The sequence below is a fragment of the Lactuca saligna genome, chromosome 1, assembly GCF_052625555.1.
Source record: "Lactuca saligna cultivar CGN05327 chromosome 1, ASM5262555v1, whole genome shotgun sequence".
In the NCBI taxonomy this organism is placed as follows: Eukaryota; Viridiplantae; Streptophyta; class Magnoliopsida; order Asterales; family Asteraceae; genus Lactuca; species Lactuca saligna.
The window spans coordinates 161,686,346-161,707,209 of NC_136417.1; positions in this window are offsets into that span (position 1 = coordinate 161,686,346).

Below are 20,864 nucleotides of genomic sequence, written 5' to 3' on the forward strand. Positions count from 1 at the left end.
ATAATGAATCTAAAAATATTGCGCTAAAGCAACATAAAATTCTCTTATAGTAATTTAAACGTTATGTTTGGTTCTTAGTTTATTTCTTGTTTGGGTGACGGTAGGTTGTTAGACTTGTTGCCCACTACTGTTGGAATAGTGTCTAAGGCTGCAACTATATTAGGCAAGTATTTGACCTGATTGTGCATGGTCCTTTTGGGTTACCTTCACCATAGCAACTTGACAGGACGATTTATTATGAGAGAATAGATATTATTAATATATTATGAGAATGCTATAAGGAATAATAATATTGTTATTTGATTAATGTAAGTCATAGATTAATTAGTATTAATTTGGTGACTTAAAGAGATTAATTAAATAAGAGGGTATAAACTGTCAATTGTTTGATAGTTACACTTTGGGCTGTAAATCCTTAAGGGATGAGGGTTGGATGATTTCTAGGGCTAGGATAAGCCTTAAATTCGTCCAAGGCCTATCTAAGGTAAGGATTAGGATTGCTTAGAGTTTAAGTTATCCAATTAGGGTTTAAGGGTGAAACTCTAGGAGCCTTACAAGTATAAATAGACCCCTTGGGGAAGGGAAATCGGCACCTCTTCAAAAGAAAGGAAACCCTGGCTGATTTCCTCCTCTCTCCTCTCTCCTAAATCGTCCTCTTTGCTAGTTGGTGTCTGTAGGCCATTAGAGGAGTGACATTTGTGACTCTAAAGCTCCAAGAACAAGAAGATCAAACAAGTGTTTCAAGGTAAGCTTCTAACTCTGGTTTTGTACTATTCTTATACCTAATTAGCCATTAGAAGTCTTGGATTCAATGCATGTTTAATTAGAGAAACCTAGATCCAAGCATTAGGGTTTGTATGTGCACATAGGAATGTTCATATGACCAAAATCCATAAGTGGTATCAGAGCCTAGATTGGTTTCTATTAAATTGTTGCTTGATTGTTTGAATCTTACCTGCAAAATTCGAATTTTATGTTTCTGAGTCATGGACTCGGTGAGTCCCATAGTGGACTCGGCGAGTTGGCCTGACTCGGCGAGTCCAGTGTGGGTACTCAGCGAGTCCGAGCGTCAGGAAGAGCCAAAATCGGGATTTTTTCGTATTTATCTTATGGAAACTTACCTTTATCATATTAGATCAACCCAAATCCGATTTTATGATATATATGACTATATATTTGATCTTATTGAAGATATTTATCATTTAATAAAATAATTAATTTCCTTATATGATAATTATTAATTATTTTGATTAAATTGGTAAATTATTTTTCAAGAAATCACAAATAAATCAAATATGGATAATTATGTGATTAATTGTTAATTTACAATTATTTGTTATTTGATCCTTTATGTTTTAAATGTTTAAAACTTGCCCTCAAGTTTTGAAATTTATGTTTTGTGACTAAAAGTTTAATTTAGACAATTTAAATTTCAAACCGTAGAATTTTACAAGTTTAAAATCCAACCCTATACTAATATAATATTACAAGATTAATATCTATATATGTATAACTTAAATGCTAGTCTTACCGTTAGTAGGCCTCATTCACGAAGCCGGTTTATAAGGTGGGTATAAGGTTGCGGCCTATAAAATGGCGCTTATTGACCGGTGGAGGGTCGTTAGCTGAACGGGTAGGATAGAGAAACATCATCCTCTCATTAAAAGTATAATATGAAATACAAAGTAACTACATGTTTTCTTAAAGTTTCCCAATCCTAGTTACTTTAGGAAAAGTGAATTGATGCAATCCCATGAAATTACACTTTGCACCTTGCTAAGAAGTTAGAGGAGCGAGTGTGGTTTACCGGCACAATAATTGGTTCTAAGCGAAGGTGGCAAAGGGTGATTCATTGTTTATCATAGTTTGATGGAGCATGTGTGGTTTACCGGCACATCGAATAGGTGATTGTTACAATGAAGGCACCATGTGAATTTGCATAGTAATTCACACCTGCTTTGTAATCCTCGGTATCCCAGTCACAAACAAGAGGGGCATATCGAGATTTAAACATGCCATTGAAAAGTTTCAATGAATCTCATCCAAACTTAGGAATTCTCAATACATTTAGGACTTAAAGTTATGTTTTTCATGGTGGAGAATTAGTGAATCGTCATTCACTTACCTTCAAATTGTTTGCATATTAGATTACGGCATCCCTTTTCTAATGTGTAAATATTGTTGTTGAATCCTAGCCCTAATTTTTCTTATTGGGTGATAATTAGGGATTCATATTCTAATCTATATTTGTCCTTTCTATTTGTAGATGTCGAACGCTAACAATGATGCTGCTAGTTCATTCACTTTGATATGCCTATGTCAAAAGGTCACCTTCAATGGAACGAACTTTAGCGAATGGATAAGATACATTCGCAAGATTGCTCGCTATGAGGATAAGGAGTATGTTCTCGATGAGAAGCTCGAGAAAATCAACCCTAAAATCGCTACTCCGGCTGAAATGAGCGCCTTTGAAACCAACGAGCATGATGCAACGAAGGTGCATTGCATCATGATCACCACTATGCACTCCGAATTCCAAAAGTCCTACGAGGACATGTATCCGTACGAAATGCACCAAGACTTGTTGGAGAGATACCACCAAAACGTGAGACGAGAGCGTTATGAGATTTTCACTAACATGATTTCCGCTAAGATGGGTCATGGAGAGTCTCTTACCGTGCACCTGCAAAAGATGCAAAGGTATGTCGACCGTCTTCGCAAGTTGAATGTTGACTTTGGGGAAGACTTGGCGATCGACATGGTGCTTGACTCTTTGCCTCCAAGTTACAATCAATTTAGGATGATCTATCACATGAACAAAGAAGAGGTCACCCTAAACAAACTCCAAGGTCTCTTGAGGGTCGCTGAGAGCAACTTCAAGGACAAGTCTGTTGCACCAACTCCCAATCCGCCCGCCGCTCCTATTTTGGCAATTAGACAAGGAAAGGGAAAGAAGAGGAAGGCTTCATCTAAGAACTATCACAAGGTTAATGCCCGAGATGGTGCCTATTCTAGTGGGACCAAAGTTGATCCTGCTAAACCCTGCCCTAACCCAAAGGAGGCAGAGTGCCACCACTTCCACATGATAGGACATTGGAAGAAAAGCTTCCCAGAGTACCTGCAAGCCATCAAGGAAGGAAAGATCAAGCCGTCATTCGCAGGTATATACACAATTAAATCTAACGATTCATCTCATGATATTTCTGGGGTTCTTGATACCGGTTGTGGTTACCACATTTGTTCTAATGTGCAGGGACTAAGAAGAAATAAAGACGTGGAGCATGGAAGAATAAATCTAATCATGGGGAACAAAAGATCGTCGCCTGTGACCAAGATTGGAGTGTATTCTTTAGTGCTTAGGAATGGTTTATCTTTAGATTTAAACAATTTTTGTTATTCGCTAGAAATGGCTAGAAACATCATTTCATTTCATGGTTTGTTTAGACAAGGTTTTAGATTTTTCTTTTAATAATGAGAATGGTTCTATTTTGGCTTATCTAAATGGTGTCTTTTATTTTGAAGCCATACCGTGTAATGGAATTTATGAAACTGTTATGATTGTTGATAACATAGGAAATGATGTTTTATGCATGGATTCTTCCAATAGTATGGATAAGGCATCCTTGTGGCATTGTCATCTTGGACATGTCAACAACAAACGCATAGCCCAACTCCAAAAGGATGGAGTGTTGGAGTCATTCGATCTTAGGGAAGATGACACATGCGAGTCTTGTTTACTTGGAAAGATAACTAAGTCACCCTTCGCTGGTACGTGCGAAAGGGGTGAGGGTCTATTGGACCCCATACATACCGATGTGTGTGGACCGTTTAGGTCTACCACGAAGGATGGAAACTGCTTCTACATGACTTTTACCGATGACTATAGTAGATATGGGTATATCTACTTAATCAAGAAAAAGTCAGAAACTTTTGAAAAGTTCAAAGAGTTCAAGAATGAAGTGGAGAATCAATTGGGTAGGAAAATCAAGATGCTTCGATCCGATCGAGGAGGAGAGTACCTAAGTCTTGAATCCCACGATTATCTCAAAGAGTATGGAATAGTTTCACAATTGATGCCACCTAGGACACCGCAATTGAATGGTGTGGCAGAAAGGCGTAATCGAACCTTGTTGGGCATGGTTCGCTCTATGATGAGTCGTGCTTTGCTATCTATCTCTTTTTGGGAGTATGCCTTAGAGACTGTCGCCCATATCCTTAACCGAGTCCCTACTAAGAATGTTGCCAAAACACCTCACGAGATGTGGATGGGGAAAGCTCCTTCGTTAGCACATATCAAGGTTTGGGGTTGCGAGGCGTTCGTAAGACGAGATACTCACGACAAGCTCGAACCTCGTCGTGAGCGATGTATTTTCATCGGCTACCCGCAAAAATCCTTTGGATATCTATAGACCGAAGGACAATGTTGTCTTTTTTGCGAGGAGAGGAGTTTTCCGAGAGCGAGAACTCGTAGGCCAAGGAGACAGTGGGAGGCAAATCGACCTCGAAGAGATTTAAGAGTCGATAGATGAAGGAACCTCTACCGCTGGCACTCAACCCGAGGAGGAAACTCCGGTTGAACCGATTGACGTATCATTACCTCTTAGACGTTCCGAAAGAGTTAGAGTTCAACCCCAGTTGTATGGTTTTCATATTACTACCGAAGGGGATACGTATATTAGTGATAGTACACTAATGAACCTTGATGAACCTAATAGCTATAAGGAAGCCATGGCAGGCCCAGAGTCTGCAAAATGGAAAGAGGCAATGGATAGCGAGATCCAATCCATGTATGATAACCAAGTTTGGAATTTGGTTGACAATGTGCCCGGACGTAAGACCGTTGGGTGCAAATGGATCTTCAAGAAGAAGACCGACGTGGATGGAAAACTACACACGTATAATGCGCGATTGGTTGCGAAGGGCTTTACTCAAACTCCCGTAGTTGACTATGATGAGACATTCTCACCAGTTGTGAAGATAAAGTCTATTAGATTGATGCTAGCTATTGCCGAATTTCATGATTATGAGATTTGGCAAATGGATGTCAAGACCACTTTCCATAACGGGAAGTTGGCTGAGGATGTTTACAAGGCTCAGCCGGAGGGGTTTGTGGATCTGAAGCATTTGAATAGAGTGTGTAAGCTTAAGAAGTCCATTTATGGACTTAAGCAAGCATCTCGCAGATGGAATCTTTGCTTCGATGAGAAAGTCAAAGAGTTTGGATTTGTACGAAGCGAAGATAAATCGTATGTATATGTCAAATCCAGTGGGAGTATAGTAACCTTCCTCGTTATATATGTCGATGACATATTACTCATAGGAAACGACGTCCCGACTCTGCAGGAGGTTAAGTCCTGGCTCGGGAAGTGCTTCGCTATGAAGGACCTCGAAGAGGCTTCCTATATTTTGGGAATAAGGATAGTAAGAGAGTAATAGTACTTAGTCAGAACACTTACATAGAGAAGGTACTAAAACGTTTTAGTATGGAAAACTCAAAGAAAGGAGAATTATCGATACAAAGTAATGCCAAGTTAAGTAAGACTCAAAGTCCGAGTACCAAAGCTGAGATAGCTGAAATGAGTCAAGTTCCATACGTTTCCGAAGTTGGCTCAATCATGTACGCTATGACTTGTACTCGCCCTGATGTAGCCTTTGCTTTGAGCATGGTTAGTAGATATCAAGGGAATCCTAGCAAAGCCTGTTGGATTGCGGTGAAGAATATCCTTAAGTACCTTCGGAGTACGAAGGAATGGTTTTTAGTCCTCGGAGGGAGTGATGACTCGAAGTTACGAGGGTATTGTGACGCCAGCTTTCAGACCGACAGGGAGAACTACCGTTCGCAGTCGGGCTAGGTCTTTACCCTAAATGGAGGAGCAGTGACTTGGAAAAGTTCCAAGCAAGAAACCGTAGCTGATTCAACATGCAAATCTAAGTACATTGCAGCGAGCGAAGCGTCGAAGGAGGCAATATGGTTGAAGAACTTCATTGGTGATCTTGGAGTTGTACCTGCCATAAAGGAGCCCATGGAGATTTTCTGTGATAATGAAGGAGCGGTTTCCTTGACCAAGGAATCGAGAGATCATGGTAGATGACGATATATCGACAGAAAACATCACTTTATTAGACATCGTGTAGAAGAAGGACAACTCGTAGTGAAGAGGATATCATCAGAAGATAACCCAGCAAATCCGCTTACGAAGGGACTGAGTAGGCTTAAGCACTTGCAGCATGCTAGGAGTATTGGGTTGAAGGATGATATTAGCATAGATTAGATAGTATTAGAAATGTGTAATAGATAAATGTAATTAACATTTGATGATTAAATAAAGGTGTTTTATTTATAAGTAATGTTACTGTCTTATGTTAATTGTTTAACTATTGTTTCACTTTGCATGTTTTGACTTCCAGAATAATTGAGTTTATTAAGAATAATCGAATTATTCAAATTGTCCACAATCGTTCATATGTCGGAAGTAGATATGAATGAAGATTGTCATGAATATGTGTGTAGATTGTCTAAATATTTTTAGACATAGCAAAAGATTGCTGCAACGTTCATGAGTGCTTATGAACGTAAGACGATAATATCATATAGTCTTAAAACCTAGATATGGAATGTGATGAAAAGGGGTGATCGCAAGATGATAATATCATATAGTTTTCAAACCTAGATATATGGTTTGTTATTTGTTAATTGATTGTAAATTGATAATGCAAAAACGCATTGGTAACTCGATGTTATAAAATGCATTGTTGTGTATAGTTGATTAATGAATAAGTAAATGCATATAAGTCGAAGTTTATCTGTAACTTTTATCCTAATAAGGAAAAAGCGATATCTCAGCCGCTCGATGATTTGATTTGACTTATGTGCTGGGCCCGGTCAGAACTGAATTGATGTGTTCGATTAAGTTCTATGTCAAACAAATCGGACATCGAGAAACCAAATGCTAGACTAATTATTCCATAGAATTGTCAGCATGATATCTAACAGAGGACTGTACGATCCCTTATCTAAAGGAAAAGATTGACTAGATCAGAGTTTGATAGTGTATTTGAGAGCTACGATCGTGAATCGGATTGTACTTGTGCATGTAGTTACTAGAATTATCCAAGTGGGAGATTGTTGGAATAGTGTCTAAGGCTGCAACTATATTAGGCAAGTATTTCACCCGATTGTGCATGGTCCTTTTGGGTTGCCTTCACCACAGCAACATGACAGGATGATTTATTATGAGAGAATAGATATTATTAATATATTATGAGAATAATATAAAAAAAATAATATTGTTATTTGATTAATATAAGTCATAGATTAATTAATATTAATTTGGTGACTTAAAGAGATTAATTATATAAGAGGGTATAAACTATCAATTGTTTGATAGTTACACTTTGGGCTATAAATCCTTAAGGGATGAGGGTTGGACGATTTATAGGGCTAGGATAAGCCTTAAATTCTTCCAAGGCCTATCTAAGGTAAGGATTAGGATTGCTTAGAGTTTAAGTTATCCAATTAGGGTTTAATGGTGAAACCCTAGGAGCCTTACAAGTATAAATAGACCCCTTGGGGAAGGGAAATCGGCACCTCTTCAAAAGCAAAGAACCCCTGGCTGATTTCCTCCTCTCTCCTCTCTCTTAAATCACCCTCTTCGCTAGTTGGTGTTTGTAAGCCATTAGAGGAGTGACATTTGTGACTCTAATGCTCCAAGAACAAGAAGATCAAACAAGTGTTTCAAGGTAAGCTTCTAACTATGGTTTTGTATTGTTCTTATACCTAATTAGCCATTAGAAGTCTTGGATTCAATGCATGTTTAAATAGAGAAACCTAGATCCATGCATAAGGGTTTGTATGTGCACATAGGAATGTTCATATGACCAAAACCCATCAACTACGACTTTCCCCCGGCATATGCTAGTCACTTCTCGGACGAATGTAGTTGATTAGGCTATATTCCTCCCAGACTTGATTACATACCCCAAGGCATACTCATAATTTACAACTCATCCTCTTTACTTTGTATTTTCCTAGTTACGACACTATACCGGCACGTATGCATGTACCTATACTTTTCATAAAATACTATTTTATTTGTGAAAGTATAGTTGTATGAAAAATGTTTAGTCAGAGAGTTTTAGTCCCATTGTGCTTATAGTTTGTATATCTTACGTGGTTCGATATACTTAGTTCACTATAAACAATGCTCTGATACCCATCTGCCACACCTCCAAACCGAGGATGGCGGAAACATCCGGGGGTGGAGGACTTCATGTATAGACTCGTAACAACAAGTATATTAGTGATCAAAGTAAATATAACCATCATAAATATAATAGAGAATTACGTGGTTTCGTGAGTTACATGCATCAAAATCGATTACAGTATACTGTTAAAATGGTTTGTTTGACGCCACAACATTCCATCCTCAAAAGCTGGTAGTTACCTGTTTTTACTGATTACATGAGAATACAAGTAATTTTGAAAGAGTGTTAATAATTAAGTTGGTGAGTGCATAAGCTTTTGTATTTAGAGCGGAAATCTTTTCTTTGTAAATTTAGTGTTTGTTCAAGAAGTATCTAATATTTTCCTCATAAAATGAAATGTAGTCTTAAGACTCAAAGACCGAAATGAACAAGTATTTTTCATACTTATGATAATAAGTTCAGTTTTAATTAAATAAAACTCTTATGTATGTAAGAATCCCCGTAAACTATATGTGTCGTTGTTTCCCTATGTGACAAATTATAACCGTCCAATTGACATAGTAAGCCTGTTACAACGTACTTCAGGCATCAAAATGTTTTGATATTTGTCGCCCCAGACATGCCGGTCTAGCTGTTGCATGCAACTAAGGTGCGGGATTGTCAGTCCCAATATAGATCTATATACAAGTATCACGCTCTCCCTATATGAGATTATGGTTATAATACATGACTTTAACCAGTACTCTAAAGAGTACAATGAAGTAATGTCTCACAAATTTGATTCAACGAGTTTATGTGTGGTGTAAATGAAAACCCTTTTGTAGTGTAAATGGAACCTTTCATAGTGAGGTTGTAGTGTAAACAACCATAAATTATAGCTATTATAGTTATTCGTATATGTTTGTAGTGAATGAAAATTCTTATGATGAATGACTATTTTTGTTTCATGAAAGTAAACTAACATGAATTACATTCAACAGGTAGTAATTTATTGCTATACACTTTGCTCAACATGTTACAAGGTGTTAATAAACTTGTAAACTGTTTTTACTAGTTTTAACTTCTCTATCACTGTGTTTAGAAAAATCACTGTAAGTCGAAAACTGAATCCGTAAAGTCTGAGAGTTCAAGAAATGTGTCTAGTTTGTTCGAAAATTTTATTATGATGTTTAGTGGTCTCTAACGAGTGTGAAAATGTCCATCTTCACATACTGGTCCTAATTCATTTCTGAAATGATAGGCAGTTTTGTAAAAATCTCCATAAATTGTAGAAAAATCATATGAATGTTTGAAGTAGTCATTAGAAATTTATAAACTAGAACTATTTTCATATTGAACAGGTTTGAAAAATATTAAGTTTAAGATGGTCAAAATAGTTCATGAATAGCCTATAACTTTTCTGTTGAAAGCTGTTGCTTGAGTTAGAATGTATTTTAGTGTTGCAACTTGTATTCTCCCGCTTAAAATTTGAAGAAAACATTAAAAGATAGGGGCATGAACTCACATTGAGTGCTTTCCTAAGGTGTAAGGTTGAAGAATGGGAGTTTCTGTCATAACCAACATTTTCTGCTATGGAATTCTATTCCCATGTGAACATCAGCAGTAGTAAAACATGTACTCTAAGTGAATACCATGCTATATGCTAACATGAAATCATCCATTTGAATCCAAATTGTTGATTAAAGTTCAAAACTTAATACAATACATCTCATATGTTCAACTATGGATTGAAAACCCTTAAAATCCAAGTTCAAGGTTATTATGGACTAGGATTCTCTTATTGGGCCTAATAGACCAATAAATTTCATTTTGACTACTTTGGGCCTAGGAACCCTATTTGGGCTCTAATTGGACCTACATCCATGAAATTATGGAATTTTGGGTCATATGGGCCTACAATGATCCATCTTACTTCTAATGGGCCATAACTAGTTTCATAAACCCTAATGGGTTGTATACTACATCAATGGGCTTCTTTGGGCTGTGAAACCCCCATAAAGGCCCAATAGGCCGAAAAATTATTATTTTGGGCCTCATGATTTCAAACTAAGTCAAGAAAGGGCACAATTTCTCTCATTTTCTTCTCTCTTTCCCCTCTCTCGACCCAAACAATAAAAAAAGAGATGCAAATGGAAGGGAAATTGAGTGACACCTCACTATTACATGGTGGACATCCATGCAAGAGTGCATGTACCCATGCAACTCTCACATAACCCCTTCATTAGTCAACTTCCCACTTCTCTCTTATCTCTCACTCTATCTCTCGGCATTTCTCTCACACTCCAACGTCTCTCTCATTTCAAACTCAACCTTTATTCTATCATCATCCAACACTCTTACAAACCCAAGTTGATACACTTCATCTTTAAGCTCAATCACTCCTCTTACATCCATGTTATCATGAATTATGTCAATTTTTATATAATTGAGCCGAAGATGTTAATTTTCATGATATTCGGCCAAATTGTTATTTTTAACAAAAGTGGGCTAAAATTGTCATTTTATTTTAAATAAGCCCATAAATGTAAACTTTTGGTCTTAAGGGACCTAAAGTGTCAATCTTAAAATAAATGTTCCTAAATTGTAATTTTTTTTCTTAATGGGCCAACAATGTCATCATTACAAAAAGTAGTATTTTTATGTCATTTTGGAAAACAATCGAGCTAAAACAAACTATGTAATAACAAACGTACTAAATACATCGATTACATGTTTAATAGGCCTAATACTTACATTTCATCATTATTGCGCCTTAGTGGTCCACTTACATGCTTATTGGGCCTAGATTATACATTACATGTTTACTGGGCCTTAGTGGTCCATTTACATGCTTATTGAGCCTAGATTATACATTAAATGTTTATTGGGCCTTAGTAGGCCATTTACATGCTTCTTGGGCTTGGACTATACATCACATACTTAGCGGGCCTTAGATGTCCTTTTGCATGCTTATTGGACCTGAAAATAACTTACATGTTTAGTGGTCCTTATTTGTCCTTCTACATGTCTGTTGGGCCTCATACATTCACATACATACGCGTTGGGTTTGGCAAACTTAAAACGTACACGAAAACATTATACACGGTGTAATACAATATTCGTGTAAACCCGATGAAGGATTTGGTGAGACATATCGGTTAACACCTCTCAAGTGTACAATCGTAGCATGTAGTTATAACTAGATTCTCCTGGAGGGAGAGGGTGAGTTTTTATATTGATCTATACGGGGGTGACACCCCAAAACTGAGATGTTCGCTACTGTTAGACTAGGCAAGTCTAGGGTGACAAACCTTACCTTAAACAAGTTGGTGCCTGAAAACACCATGACATGTGAATTAGTTATTATCAAGTATGGTTATAATGACTCACATAGAGATTAAATCCATCATAACTTTACGGAATACATATACAATCTTGACGATACGAAAACATACATACACTGATACTCGGTCTTAGGGTTTTAAAACCATGAGACTTTATAAACAGAAAATATCGGATTTTCTGGGAAAACATACGGTTAAACAATACCTTTTACTTACACAAAAATACATGACTTTCCGGATTACATTTTTATATACATTGCCAAAAACAGAAAACACACATGCATTAGTACTTGATTTTGATACATCACTTTCAAACCATTTTACGAAAAATATCCGATTTTATGGTGTTCTACGAACAATACAAAACTTTTCACTCAAACATGCTAATTGACTCACCAACATTATATATGTTGACATTTTCAAAATAACTTGTATTCTCAGGGAATCGTTAAGCGGAAAGGTCAACAAGAACATGTGGAATTTCTCGTATTTTGTTATCATCATACATTGAATATTTTGGCATGTAATTTATGATACTATACGATGTAAACAATGATGGTTGTATTGTGATATGTATGATGATGGTTTTGTCTTGTTTCTATTATATACATTGTGATGGTATTACAAGATGAAGTCACCCAAGCCCCCAAATGTTTCTACAATCTGGTTTGGGGTGTGATAGAATTGTATCAGAGCATTGTTTATGGTGAACTGGCATATCTAATCATACTGGATATGCAACTATTAATACAATGAGACTAAAACACTCTAAATAAAATGATACCTAAGCATGCAATAAAACTATAACACTAAATGTCTCTGGAGGAAATTGAACACTATGATTAAACCTGGACAATTATGTAGCCATATTAGGGATAAATATAGACTGATCAACTGTATTTATTAAAAATATGACCAACATGTGTTTGGGAGTAATCATGGCGAGAAAGGGATTTAAAAGGTTACCTCATATCCAGGAACTCTATGGAACTTAAACTCAAATAATTAAAATATTGTAGGAGTATTTTAAAATGTTATATACATACCCTTCTAACACGTCTCCCACCCCTCATGCAGACACTATGGCCGGATTTCACCATCCTGGAGATCCCTATTTCCCCAACCAGGGGAATAGTGGATGGTTGGAGCCAGAGGAATAACCAGACAAAGAACCAAAGGAAGAGCTAGAGGAAGAGCCTATAGGAGGACCGGTAGAACCAGTAGTTGACTCAGACGAGGAGGATGCTAATGGCAGCGATGCAGATGACTCAGAAATGGTGTCTGAAGTCATCAATCCGACGTACATAGCCAAGGTGCCCGCATACAGGATGGGTCCCAATGGTCCTACGCCCCCATTGGCACATGACATCTGGAGATGGAGCCACCAGCAAGGGGTGCGACACGATTTGGTATGAACTAGGACTACTACGACTTGAGTCACGGTAGACCCGCCAACCGAGCCTTGCATGTGATAGTAATGAGGACACTCAATATCGGCGAGCAGGCACATGCAACTGCTCGCCAGATGGTTGCCATGAGAATCGCAGTTGAACGCGCAGAGAGGTTGACACATGAGATAGTCAAGGACTACCGGGCGTGCCATACAACATTGGAAGCCTGGCTTCGGGCCACTGAGGACCACCTGGCTAGACTTTAGGGCGCATCTACCTCTTCGTCAGCACCACCAGACCCAACCCTTCACAACTAGTACCCGTTCATGTACTACCGTTATGGTTTTCTTTTATGTACTACCCTATGTATATCGACTACATGATTAAGTGACTACACTACACAGGGAGTCGTTACCCTGTCAAATTTTATTTCATTGCATGTATTGTATGCCTTATGTAGGAAAATTTTCATGTACTCAAAAGAGTATCATTAATGAGAAGGGTATATACTTTATCATGATGTTGTTATCTGCTATGTGTTCTACTACTCTACTACATGTTGATTATATGCATTCACTCACTTATACACAACCGAATCACTGACACTATGCTATAACCAAGAAATCGTGAAACAAAAAGCATTGGATACTCAACATCTTTCCGTTCCATGACAGAAAGATGCCTCCAAGACCAAACCGCGGAAACAACACGGCATCGACGCCACCAGAGACAAACTCAGCCGCTTTCCAAGCGGCAGTGTCAGCTGGAGTCACTGCAGCACTGGAACAGATTCACAACGGAAACAACAGTGGAGGTAATGGGCAAGGAGCCGGAAGCAAAAATCAGGGAACAAATTAAGGACCCACTAGAACTCGTACCTATAAAGACTTCACAAATGCCATGCCTCGAACCTTTAACGGGATGGGAGGCGTAATAACCCTAAAAAGATGGATAGAAAAAGTGGAATCAGTGTTCAAGAGCTGCTAATGTCATGAGGAGTGCAAGGTGAAGTTTGCGGCATGCACATTCGTACATCAAGCTCTCTCTTGGTGGAATGGTCACATGGAGGCCATGACACTCCCGATGGAAAACGCTATGCCATGGGAGGAGCTGAAGGAAATGATGATGGCCGAGTAGTGTCCAAGGGGAGAAATCCAAAAAAAGGAGCAAGAATTGTGGAACCTCACAATCCAAAACTCTGACATCGATGCTTACATATCAAGGTTTAGTGAGTTGTCTCTCTTGTGTCCAGGAATGATCACATTTGAAGGGAAGAAGATTGAAAGATATATTTGGGGATTGACCGTGCCAATCCAAGGGAATGTGATAGCAGCAAACCCGACAACGTATGACAGTACAACAAGACTAGCCAAGAAACTATATGAACATGGAAAAAAAGGGTGCCAAAGCAGGGCAAACTGAAGTATAAAGGAGTACGATAACAAGAGAGGCAAGAAAACAAGCGAAAGGGGCGACAAACCCAAAAGACATCAAAGAAGCAACAAACAGTAACAGTCCACGCCACTACTGCTCAGGTCCCCTCAACACCACATGCTCCAGCCTCATCCACCCCAACTGATCCCAAACTGTAACATCCCAGAAATTCAGAAGTAGAGATGAAGGGCTAAAAGTGTAAATAAGAAGGTCGACTCGGCGAGTCTATGGTTAGACTCGGCGAGTCGAATCGCGTCTCAGGTCGCGTGATAAGTGACGAACTCGGCGAGTCGCATATGTGGACAAGACGAGTTGGTGTTGTGTGGAGAAAACCCTAATTCTGGGGGTTGAGCCCTATATAAAGAACATAATACCCTCTCCCCAACCTCTTTACTCTCCCTCGAAGTCCAGAAACCCTAACTTTCGGTTGTGAGAGAGTTTGAGAGCATTTGGAGCATTTGTGGAGGGAATCTTGGGGAGAAATCAAAGAATAAGAAGGTGAGATCAAGGGGCTTCGTAGAGATTTAGCTTATTCATCGGTTGGAGCTTTCAATTTAGGTAATAATCTGGCGTTTGAGCTTTTGTGAATCTAGATCTATCATTTTTGGGGTTTTTGGGGCATAAATGAGGTCCAACTCAAGTTTGGTGTAAGATCTGAGGTTGCTACCTCAGATCTAGGTTGTTAATAATCTAGAAATCCATAAAGTCTATGCTCAACAGTTGTTGGTGAAGTTCTTTTGTCCCAAACCCTAGCCCTAGAGTATATTATGCTTAGATCTCTTTGGATTCACGTAAAGTTTGCCACTTTACGTGATGGATGGCTTGTAGAAGAGTAGATCTATGGATTTGAGACCGTGCATGGCTTGCAAAGCCTCTGTATGGGTTAAGAGCTAGTGGAACTCGGCGAGTCACATGGGTGTACTCGGTGAGTTGTTTGAAGATAGGCAGAAACTCGACGACTTGGAAGAACAACTCGGTTAGTTGGTTGAAGATAGCCTTGGACTCGGCGAGTCTATTCTTGGACTTGGTGAGTCTGGTCATGAGGTCCTAACCTTTCCTAGTTGAGCTGTGAATCGTTGAGTCAAGGGACGACTCGATGAGTTGAGCAGGAAATGACTCAGAGTTCGTGGGACTCGGCGAGTCTTGGGGCGACTCAGCGAGTTGGGAGTTTTCAGAGTTGAGGGACTCGACGAGTCAGCGGGCTGACTCGGCGAGTAGGGTCAGTCAGGAAGTTTGACTTTGACTGAGGACTTTGACTTTGACTAAGAGTTGACCAGTTGACTTCCAGGGGTAATTTGGTAATTATTGGTATTTATTGAGTTCGGTCTTTTGGTATTGTCAGTGGTGGAGTTCGTGTCAGAGGTTGGAGCAACGTGATCTTATCTTTTCAGTCAGCAGTTGCGAGGTGAGTTATTCTCACTATATCAACAGGGTCTAAGGCACCAAGGTCGGCCCTTTATCGGATTGTAATTCGGGTATCGTTGTTATGTTGTTGCTTTGCTATGTTTGCATCCTGATAGTTAGGATGGTATATGTTAGAGACCTGGTTAAGGTAAGTATCCTGGTATATATGATGCTGCTATGTTAGAGACCTGGTTAAGGTTGATATCCTGGTAAATAGGATGGTGCTATGTTAGAGACCTGGATAAGGTCGGTATCCTGATATATAGGATGATGATATGCTAGTGACCAGTTAGGTCGGTATCCTGTTTAGAGTATGTTATGTTATGTGATCTGCTAGATCGGTTTAATTAGAAGTGAATTTTTATATGATTGTATGTTTATGTGCACATGGTTGTTGGACTGGGGTTGGGTTGAGGCAAGTCTTGCTTTGTGCTGTAAGCCAACTTACCCAGGGGGGACCAGTTATCCCGAAGGCCCAGCGAGCGGTCCGGACAGGTTGTAGTCCCCGCGAGGGTGGTCCAGATGTGCGAAGCCTCGAAGGGTGGACCAGTCTGACTAAAGGCCCGGTGTGGGCGGACCAGTCATACTGTAGACTCAGAGAGTGGACCAGGTGGGTTAAAGGGCCGGTGCGGGCAGACCAACCACACTGGAGACTCGATGGATATGGCTAGACACGAAGGGTGGACCAGGTGGACTGAAGGCACGGTAGGGCGGACCAGTCACACAGTAGACCCAAAGTGCATGGTTGTTTTGTTCGGTTATGATATGTTATGTGTGGTATATGTGGTTGGTATTTTGGGGGTATCTCACTAAGTTTTCGAGCTTACAGTTGTGATTTAATGTTTTTCAGGTACCTCAGGAGACCATGGCAAGGAGAAGGTGTGATCGTACCGCTCCTCATGTTTATGTCTTACGATATGGTTCTAGGAAGACTCTGATAATAATTGTATTGAAAACCTTTTTGTAATGATTTAATGAAACTGGGTTGTTTTTGAAAAGTTTAATTTGGCTTAAATTTTTAAAGTGTTACAAGTTGGTATCAGAGCCTTGGTCTGAGTGAATTGGAGGAACATTCGTGTGAATCCAGTCTCAAATCAAGGAGAGTTTTCAAAAGAGAATTTAAAATGGTTCTCAAAATCAGTAAAAGGGGACGCGGAGGTACGATCAGCCAGAGCCAGTAAGTAGTCCCAAGATACCATGCAAGTCATTTGCTTATGTGATATGATAGAACAACATGCTAGTACTAGGCTAGGGATCTTCATGAATTACGTGATAGAGTTGCCTGATTTGTGATGCCTGATAGCCTAGGATTTCCTTCTGTATGAGATTTTCAATGTTCCTCTAGAAGTGAGGGTCGACTGCTTGGTATGCCTGTTCCTCACTAGGGTGTTGTGGTGATACTTGGTATAAATATGGGTAGGTGTGGAAGGTAGTATGGGCCCGTACGACTGAAAACACAGTACCCATACACGTATCAAGGAAGTCACAACCCCAAGGGCTGGGTTGAAAGTCGGTTCCCGGGTTAGTGGGAGGTTTCTGATGTTTGCGGTGTTTTTCAGTATGGTGGTTACGAGGCATGCTGGGAGTTGATCCAGGTCAGGATGAGGAGCAGGGGAGGGCGATCAGGGTGGGTCGACACCACCCGAGGTTATCAGTCAAATAAGCACAGACAAGTTGGATGCTAGGATTCGTGAGATCCTGCATGATGAGGTTGCTGCGATGTTGCCGGTTGAGTTGCCAGAACACTTTGGATCGATCAAGACCGCTATGGTTGAGTATTCTGATGAGCGTTATGCGGCTCTTACAGAGATAGCTGCCACGGCAGCTACAGCGGCTGTAGCAGCAGCAGGGAGATCAACAGGATGTTCACTAAGAGGGCAATATTTTTCCCGGAGTTTGCTTCGGAGCAGGCTCAGATGTCCTTATACATAAGTATGCTCAAGAGGGATAACAGATATTTTGTGTCTACACAGAGGTGCGAGACCTTGTTGGAGTTGCAGGAGGCCGCTCGGCGGTGTGAGTTGCAGATTGAGTTACCTATGAGGGAGCAGAGGTAGGCTCCGGTACAGTCGCAGCCGGCGCCGAAACGGTCTAAGACCGTTAATTTTAGTTTGAGCAATCAGAGTAGCTGCACTTCTGAAAAGTGCGGGAAGGGTCATGTCGGAGCTTGTAGGTACGGTGGTGCGTCCCGCATATCCGGGAGAGAGGGGCACTACGCGAGGGATTATCGTTAGTCAGCCCCAGCCCAGGATATGAAGATTTGCTATCAGTGTCATCAGGTTGGTCACATGAGGGCCAACTATCCACAGCTGGTTGGGAGGTCGGTTCAGGCTCCAGCACCAGCCATGCTGAGGATTACAAGTGGAGGTCAGGGTCGATCAGATCCCCCGAGAGCTCAGGGTCGTGATTTTCAGCTTACAGCAGAGGAGGTCAGGGAAGTGCCGGATGCAACTGCGGGTATGTTTCCTTTTTGATATTATGTTATCTTGTGATTATTATGGAGTATTGTATATCTACTAGTCTCGTTATGTCAGTTTTGGTATTGTATTTGTTGTTCCCTGAGGGTTATGGTATGGTTAAGGGTCTTGGTATTGGGAGTGTTGTTCGTTATCATCCATGGGGATTATTAGTGGGTAATCAAGCTTCTGGTCTGAATGTCGGGTAGCATCTGCAATCTGAAGAATGGTTAGCTGAAGGTCGGACTTCTTTCAAGCCCGAGATGATCAGTGTTGATATTTGATTTTATGAGGGTTGTTCATTCTAGGGGGAATCAGTTTGCGTGTAAGGGAATGTGTTGTGTAGGGATGTTAAGCGAGGTCGATTATGGCGACTGGTGGTTGATAGTCAGGGATCTACGTGGGGTTAATTGGATAATTCTATGCAAGATCGACAAGCATGAGAGGTTGATTAGCTGTATAGGATTCAGCAGCGGTTTTGTTAGCCAAGAGCGTAGGCTGGTATGAGCAAGTGACAGGCAAGCGGGGCGAGATACAGACCAAGGGTTTTGTAAAAAGGGAGATTGATTGTGGAAGGCCTAGGATCAGGCCGGGATTGAGTATATAGGATGGAGTTAGAGTTCGGAACCCCTAGAGGACTAGAACAGTATGCATGGGAGAGTTTTACAGGAGGGATAATTCGGGATGATGAATGCTAGTTGAGTGTTCCGGATAGACTAAAGGCCGGTGGGCGTACCAGTCAGGCCGAAGGCTCGGGGACGGTCCAGACATGCTGAAAGCCCTGGAGGGCTGTCCAGACATGTTGAAGGTTCTGAGAGTGGTCCAGATTAGCTGAAGGCCTGGAAAGGTGGTCCAGTCTTGCTGAAGACTTTATAAGTGTTGATAGATCTATATAAGGGGATGGAATGAGTATGTTGTGATGTGATAGCATTAGAAGGTCTGGCCCCGGGTATCGATCATGATTACTGGAAGGTTGTGCATGGACTTGAGAGTCCCTGCGAGCAGATTCAGAGCAGGTGGGGTGCACGAAATAGCTGTAATGCTATAAGGGAGTGGTGTAGCGTTGGGCGAGCACCGTGGCAAGTAGATTTCCTTGGATAAGGAAAGGTATGTAGCTCCGAGAGGGAGTGTAACTTCACGGAAGTGAAAGCAGTAGTGCAGAGGTATCATTGAGCAGTGTGTTTGCACCGGTTGTATGGAATCACATCCGGGTTGGATGTCTGCGGAGGTCTCGGAAGTAGTTTCAAGGGTGTAGAGCCAAAGAGGCTCGGAAGAGATGCAACGATGGAGCCTTGGAACTCCAGTTGGTGTGGACAAGAGATTTTGCATGTAGTTGTAATTCATCCTGGGTGATGTCTGGAGGTGTCGTCAGTGTGTCGAGTTTTCCCAACCCGAGGATGCTAGAGCCAATTCAGCATATGTATGTGATTGCGGAGAAGAAATTATGAGAGTTGCTGTTAAGTTGAAGGATGTGTCATCCTATCAGCATGGAAGGGATAGATTTGGACTCAGAAAGGGGCAGGTTAAGTCTCAGCCGTGAATTCGGTGAAGGATATGTCTGACGAGGAAAATGGCAGCAGTGCGGTACCGAGTCGAGACCCCGATGGTTCAAGGTTATGTTCAGCTCGTAAGAGTCAAGTGATTGTTGTGATCTGGAACGAGTGAAGTATCATTGAGGAGTACTCAGTTGATAAGTGTGGTATCTGATAATTGTGGTTATCAGAGGATGAAGCCAGTGGCCGGCTTGAGGCGGTGGTCAGGACACCACAGGGGAAGAGTTAGGTTTCGGGTTTCGGTGGTAGCGTTTTGAGGAACCTGGTTTGGTTAATGCTAGGTGGTGCATTGCGAGAGTAGTTTATGGAGTTGTGTTGCCACATGCTTTGAGGGTGAAGCCTAATTTAAGTGTGTGAGAATTGTAACATCCCGGAAATTTAGAAGTAGAGTTGAAGGGCTAAAAGTGTAAATAAGAAGGTCGACTCGGCGATTCTATGGTTACACTCGGCGAGTCGAGTCGCATCTCAGGTTGCGTGATAAGTGACCAACTCGACAAGTCGCATGGGTGGACTCGGCCAATTGGTGCTTTGTGGAGAAAACACAAATTTCGGGGGTTAAGCCCTATAAAAGAACATAATACCCTCTCCCCAGCCTCTTTACTCTCCCTTGAAGTCCAGAAACCCTAACTTTCGGTTGTGAGAGAGTTGGAGAGCATTTGGTGCCTTTGTGGAAGGAATCTTGGGGAGAAATCGAAGAACAAGAAGGTGGCAGCAAGGGGCTTTACAGAGATTTAGCTTATTCATCAGCTGGAGCTTTCATTTTAGGTACTAATCTGGCGTTTGAGCTTTTGTGCATCTAGATCTATCATTTGTGGGGTTTTGGGGGCATAAATCAGGTCCATCTCAAGTTTGGTTTAAGATCTGAGGTTGCTACCTCAGATCTAGGTTGTTAATAATCTAGAAAGCCATAAAGTCTACACTCAAGAGTTGTTGGTGAAGTTCTTTTGTCCCAAACCATAGCCCTAGAGTATATTATGCTTAAATCTCTTTGGATTCATGTAAAGTTTGCCACTTTACATGATGGATGGCTTGTAGACTAGTAGATCTATGGATTTGAGACCGTGCATGACTTGGAAAACCTCTGCATGGGTTAAGAGC